This window comes from Brienomyrus brachyistius, chromosome 5 (genome assembly GCF_023856365.1).
Source record: "Brienomyrus brachyistius isolate T26 chromosome 5, BBRACH_0.4, whole genome shotgun sequence".
NCBI lineage: Eukaryota > Metazoa > Chordata > Actinopteri > Osteoglossiformes > Mormyridae > Brienomyrus > Brienomyrus brachyistius.
In genome coordinates, this window is record NC_064537.1 from 22,836,540 (window position 1) to 22,842,691 (window position 6,152).

Consider the following 6,152-nt stretch of genomic DNA (forward strand, 5'->3'; position numbering starts at 1 on the left):
GGGTGTTTTAGTCTTACAATGAGGCTGAGTCAGGTACATTGTTGGCACATTGCTATTTTGAGGCAGCAGAAAATGACAGCAGTTTTGAACAACAAAAATCTGGTCTAAAGTCAACGGAGCACTATTTCACTGTCATTTAAGGTGCTCGTCAAGATAGTGACATGTGCCCATATAGGCACATGCACAGCATGCATGCACTACTTCTCACACAAAGAGGGGCACATACCAGCACACAACAAACAAAAGATTAATAATAAAAAGATTACAATATGAAAAATCATTAATGCATACAGATATGATCATCAGATCAGACCATGATCATGATGGCGGAAGCCTGGCAAAATGTTTATGCTGAATTAGTTCAAGAATTGCAGTGTTAGTATTCACTTATAGTGGAATGTGGACACAAACTACTGTATATGGTAGAAACCTTACAGAATGGAACTTGGTGACATTTTACTTAAAGTTGTCATCTATAATACACTACATATACCTTCATGATGCACTATAATAAAGCATTATAACATCTTCAATAGTCATACATTATAGTGTTGGTTGTAATATATCATAAGCTCAAATGAAGCAGTCACCTATAATGCACTATCGATGACATATATAATGCATATAATGCATTATAATAGTTGGTATAAGAATTAAAGATGCTTTGTACTGCATTACAAAGGTATCTATAGTAGATTATAGATGAGCACTTCATAAGGCAGTCATAATGCATAATGATCATGGCTATAATTGTTGTGCCTTTTTATAAATATTTATAGCCATATTTATAATGCTATATAAAGGAATTATAATGTGTTATGGATGTGGTAAATAATTCTTATAGACATGGCATTCGTAGAAAGTCACCATCAACTGCACATCACCTACGTATTGTCTAATGTTTGGGGCTCATGTTGAAGCCAAATAGATAAAATGTCCAGGAGGAGTGGGCTATCAGTTGATTTTGGAACCTTTGAGGGTTTTCTCCTCTACTTGACCGTACTTGACAGACACCATAGGGCACCGCAAATGTGAGGTGAATAAGTGGAGTCTGCTGTCCCTCTTAGGCCAGATTCTGCAAAAAAAAGAGTGAGAGAAGAAAAATATAATAAACGCCAGGTTATTAATCCTAATTCACATTGGAAATGCTCAAACAAAACCCAAGGCTTCCCACCAAAAGAACTTTTGTACGTGTGTATTGCACATATGAAAATATTTTGATTATTTCAATCTCTGATAAGCTTCCATTTATTGTATTATTGTATATATCGTTTGTGCATAATATGTGAGAAACAGACACAAAGCCACAATCTTAAGCCTAGTTCCTGCTTTCTTTCTTAATCTTCTTCTTTGAAAAAAATTGTTCTGTGTCACTACAAAAGTCACTGTGTAGATGTTCCAGGTCTAAGTTATGTATTATACAATGTAACTCCTCAGCGCAGGAACAGTTCTGAAGGATGCGCATCTCTGCATCTCTCTAAATCTCTTCTTACAGGCTGACCACTTGACTGTGGGGGATGTTCTCAGCTTTGTTCGGGCAAGCTGCGATTGCTCCATTTGCCTCCTTGGCTGCCGCTTGCATGCCACAGATCGAGTGCAAGCACTATGCATTGTAGCACAGTTTTTCGGTGGAAGATGCACATTTGAATGGAAGATTTCAAACCTGTTCCTTTGACCCGTGCATGACCAGGACCTGCCATTATTGTTGAGAATCACAAGTATGAGATAAAGGCATGGGTCTGACATACATTACTGTGCAAAAGTCTTAGGCAGTCAAAAGAAATGTTTAAAGCTGATTATTTGGGTAGTAAGTGCACATTTCCTCAGAACAAAAATACAATTTAACACTAGAACATATGAAAATTAAGAATAACAATAAAAACTAGTAAAAACTTCTTCTGTTCCCCAAAAAGTTATTGATATCTAGTTGGATGGCTAGATGAACACCACTTCAGTTCTCATACTTCTCCTCAGGGGCACCTCAGCCATTCCATGCATGCAGCTCACATAAATAATTAACTTAATTCGTTAAAACAGTCAATGGGATATTCATTAGCTACATTAGATGTGCTAGTGGTTGAGTAAAAAAATACATGAGTATTGTATGGTTGCTGTAAGTCATGGGGTGATTTTAGCTAGTTAGTTTTGAAATGGCTAAGCTAACACACTTTGACAGGCATAATAGCAACATAGAGATCATTACACCAACATAAAGATCATTTAAACATCATTTTCTTTGGCTCCTAGGAATTTTGCACAATATTGTAGATACCATAAAAATTTGTATGTATCCTGTGCAAGAACTTGAGAATCCGGTTATGCTGTTTTAATTTAACTCACACACAAAAATGGTTTTCGAATGCAGTTGAAAAAGCACAACCAGTGGAGCTATTTTAATTCTGTGGTTTTCCGTCCCCCTGGTCCTCACCATGCTCCTCAGCAGAATGCCCCAGTAGCTACCTGTCTGCAATCCTCTGTCAGGGAAACATTTACAAATGCATCTTCTGGTGAATCAGATTTTTTAATTGCATATACCATATGCAATTATTATTATTTATTATTATTATTTATTATTGCTGTTGTTGCTGTTGTTATTACTATAGACATGCATTTATTTCCCTGATATTCCAATATTCTGTTTTCCAGGATTTTCTATTTGTGTACTGTGTACTTTTTTCTGTTTGCACCACTACAAAAAAAACAAACTAATAATAGTTACTGAGTCATGTGAGTGTACTGTAAGGTTGGCGTCTACAATTCTGAGAAACGTGGCATGTTTATAAGGGAGAGGCCTGCATCTAATGGCAGCATTCTTAAGCTAAAAACTTTTGCTCTATTTGTCAAACTAAACCTCAGCTGAAGAAAGTCAAAAGCGATGTCAGCACTGCTGGGCATAATGGCTTTTTGCAGGAGGGCAGCATGAAGCTATGAAAAGAGCTGAAAACTCTAAACCACATCTTTATCTCACAACATGCTGACCCTGAGCTACTGGTAGCTCACTAGAAGCCAATGAGTAGGCCACATAACACTTATTAGAAATTGGATCAATTGATTCATTCATTAATTAATTATTTTGCATTTTGCATGTAATCGTGAATTTCACTTTGTCTCTGATGATAAGCACAGCACTGTCACAGTGCACTGTACAGTTAACCTCCTCACTGCTATTGCTGTATCAAGCACATACCTCCCCAGATAATTTCTTTTGTAAAAATTGTTTTCACTGTAAATACAGATGGAGATCCCTCATCAGAGTCTCCCCTCCCATTCTGTTTAGTGGTGTAACTGTGGATCAGGGTGGGGGGGGGGGGGGGGGGGACATATTAAGAAACTCAATCAGCACCGCGTTCTGCTTGTGTGCTCTCCCTGCATTCTCAGGTTTCCTCTGGTGATGTACTTTCATTGTATAGTCCAGAGGGATGCTGTTCAGGTGAACTGTTGCCTATAAGGATCATGTATATTATGTGTGGATACCTTATAATGCACTGGCATCCTTTATGGAGGGATGAATAACGGGACGTTACATTTACAAACACTACTTGCTCAGTATGGTTTTTCTGCATTTCTTTTTTTTTTTGGTTGTACGACAAGCAAAACTACAGTATTTGACTAGAGCAGTCTATTGTGATTTTTTGGATATGGAGAGTGACTGCTTATAACTTTGATTAGCAAAATTCACTCAGCACTGTAGCGTTTTTCTTTATTTGTTGACCTTAGTCTTTTGCTGCCTCAGCTTTAAAACATATTGATCTGTATAAAATATATAAAAATTGAACTGATATTTGTGGAACAAGAAGCCTGCAATGGGTTGGTGCCCCATCCTGGGTTTTTCCCTGCCTTCCGCCCATAGCTTCCAGGACCCTGAATAGGGCAAGTGGTTTCAGAAAATGGATGGATGGATGGATGGATGGGTGAATTTATTTATTTATTTATTTGTGGAGCAAGTGTATTATTGTAATAATTTAACTTGAAATCCTTCAAGGTCTGCAACTTTTCTAAAGGCATAAATGTCAGGTGTTAAGTAAAGTCTGCCAGAAAATTGTTTTTCTTCTTTCGGTTTAAGAGCAGCATATTTTGAAATATGGTTAATTTGACCAATATGCAGAAGCAAAGCAGCAACCACAATGTCTCAGATGTCTGTGCCCTGAATCTGTCTTCATGCCACCAAAAGCTATCAATGAGATGCAGAGGCACTTGCATCCAAACACATAAAAAGCACAAATCACTAGCTAGCTGAGAGCATTTGCAATATACTGATGATTACATGGCATGACCAAGAGGATTCATTGTCAAGATCATTTTAAGATTTGCTGATTCAAACATGTATGTTGTTCTGACAGCATGAAGGAGTGAAAACATTTTTAAAGTGAGAAATATGCTAGGCACGTGTGAATTAATGTGCAATTCAGCACCCTAAAAGTGTAACTTGTCAGTGGAACAGTCATTTGAGTGAAAACAAGTTGAGCGTATTTGGGTAGATGCACTACCCTGCCACACCCTAGCGCTGCAAGCTGGTTTTTTTAAGTTCTGGCTGCAGCTTTATTTTACAAAACGGTGTGCACATGCATAAGTGATAGGATGGTGCACTGGTCACATTATTTTAGTACAGTATGCACAGGCACTGCTTGCAACAAACACAGAAATCCAGAAACAAAACTTGTTGTTCTACAGTTATCATGCATTATAACATATGTGCACAGAAATATTGTTGTTGTTTTGGATAAACAAGAATATGTAGAACCTTAGTACCCGGAGAAACCTGCTGGATGAACTATTGGATTGAAATATATCATTGTTCTTTAGCAAACTGGTACTTATTCAACAGTTATTCAAAGACAACAGTTTCAACATTACATTATGTGAAGTTCATTGGAAGATATTCACATGTATTTTTCAGTTAAGACACAGTGAAATAGCAAACAAAAAAAGTCACGCAGCACTGTATAACAGAAAAAAATGGCAAAATGGTAGTACAAGAACAAACAAATCAGCAATAAAATCACGTCCTGGGGAAACCAAAAACACAACAATGTCGTATCACTGCAATTTTTGGAGTTGTTATGGCGTGGCATAATGGAAGGAGAGATGGTCCACATAGCAGCTCAAAAATAAGCAGAGTTTATTAACAAAAAAAAAGACAAAACAGAAAAATATGGGAATCGCATGGGGTCAAAACAAAAACCAATACAACTGAAATTGAGGCAGGGAGCAACACCAGGAACACTACAATACTACAGGGAAGTAACTACAAAACATGACTGGGAAACAGTAGAGAAACACAGGGACGAACCATCCATCCATCCATTTTCCAAACCGCTTATCCTATTGGGTCGTGGGGGGTCCGGAGCCTATCCCGGAATCAATGGGCACGAGGCAGGGAACAACCCAGGATGGGGGGCCAGCCCATCGCAGGGCACACTCACACACCATTCACTCACACATGCACACCTACGGGCAATTCAGCAACTCCAATTAGCCTCAGCATGTTTTTGGACTGTGGGGGGAAACCGGAGTACCCGGAAGAAACCCCACGACGACACGGGGAGAACATGCAAACTCCGCACACATGTGACCCAGGCGGAGACTCGAACCCGGGTCCCAGAGGTGTGAGGCGACAGTGCTAACCACTGCACCACCATGCCGCCCCCCAGGGACGAACCATAAAGGGAAATTCTCTCTCTAACATACTAAATACATGCATTCAAACCACAATTAAAGATATGACTGGCAGTACACTGAGGGTTGTACAACCTATAAAAAAGCTGTTAGCAGTATGACTATTATGCTATGTTGAGTCAAAGTTATCAATTGTTTGAGGGAGACTGGGCAAAGTTCTCTAGAAAAAAAATTAGCAACAGTCCCATTGTGTTGCTGTCTCCAATTTAGAGGTACCAATACAATCCATCCATCCATCCATCCATCCATTTTCCAAACCACTTTTCCTACTGGGTCGCGGGGGGTCCGGAGCCTATCCTGAAAGCAATGGGCACGAGGCAGGGAACAACCCAGGATGGGGGGCCAGCCCATCGCAGGGCACACTCACACACCAGTCACTCACACATGCACACCTATGGGCAATTTAGCAACTGCAATTAGCCTCAGCATGTTTTTGGACTGTGGGGGGAAACCGGAGTACCCGGAGGAAACCCCAC